The 772-nt window shown below is 41.7% G+C and overlaps 1 protein-coding gene across 4 annotated transcripts in view; it reads left to right on the top strand.

The window, feature by feature from the left end:
- Positions 1-772, top strand: part of Arid5b (AT-rich interaction domain 5B) — a 174,689-nt gene that overhangs the window by 168,471 nt on the left and 5,446 nt on the right. The gene's annotated exons all lie outside the window — the stretch shown is intronic.

Below are 772 nucleotides of genomic sequence, written 5' to 3'. Positions count from 1 at the left end.
ACAAATAATAATTAATTAAAATATTCTAAAAACCCCAAAGCTTTCTTTCCCTTGGGAGCTTAGGTGCAGTGTGCATGGTAAAGAGAGGCATAGGCTGTGACTAGAATCTAGAAGAATCTAGAAAGACGAGAATACCCTGGAGGAAATTGGAAGCAAAGACTCAGAACTGGAGACCAAACTAAACTATATTGGAGACCGAACTAAACCCTCCTGAAACTTAGGATTCCCCTGAGTAAACGTGGCTTCTTGGGGGATTTCACAACTGTTATTATTTAAGGAGTCAGTGTGATTTGGGGAGTGGGGGTGGGGAACAGGTATCAGGAAGGAGGGCTAAGACCTTGAGTGTCTCCTTGGGCCCCTCTCCCAAAATTTAGTGATGTTTGCTTCTCATTCTTGACCTCCATTCAAAACCCTTGGGTTGAAACCAATTCAGCAAGATCTTTAGTCTGTATTGTTTACGGAGAAATTTCGAAGTGATTTCACAGAAACCAGTGCTCTCGCTCATGGTAAGAGGTGGTTTCTGAGCCTTTCAAACCAAAAGCCCCCATGTTAGGAGCTCTTCAGCAAAAAGCATGACTGGTAGCATCCAGCCAACCAAGGAGGCCGAACTGGGCTCTGTTTCAACATGAATAATAAAAATCCTGCTGCCCGTTTTTTTTTTTTTTTTTTTTTTTTTTTGCAGTTAGATTTGGAGACAGCATGTTCTAGGATTCAAGCCCTGAGGGAATTTGGGTACTGATATTAAACACTCTCTAAAAACCAGGCTTATAAT

Source organism: Microtus ochrogaster, linkage group LG2 (assembly GCF_000317375.1).
Source record: "Microtus ochrogaster isolate Prairie Vole_2 linkage group LG2, MicOch1.0, whole genome shotgun sequence".
Classification (NCBI taxonomy): Eukaryota; Metazoa; Chordata; class Mammalia; order Rodentia; family Cricetidae; genus Microtus; species Microtus ochrogaster.
Note: the sequence above shows the minus strand (reverse complement) of the source record. Positions and strands in the feature narration are given on the sequence as shown.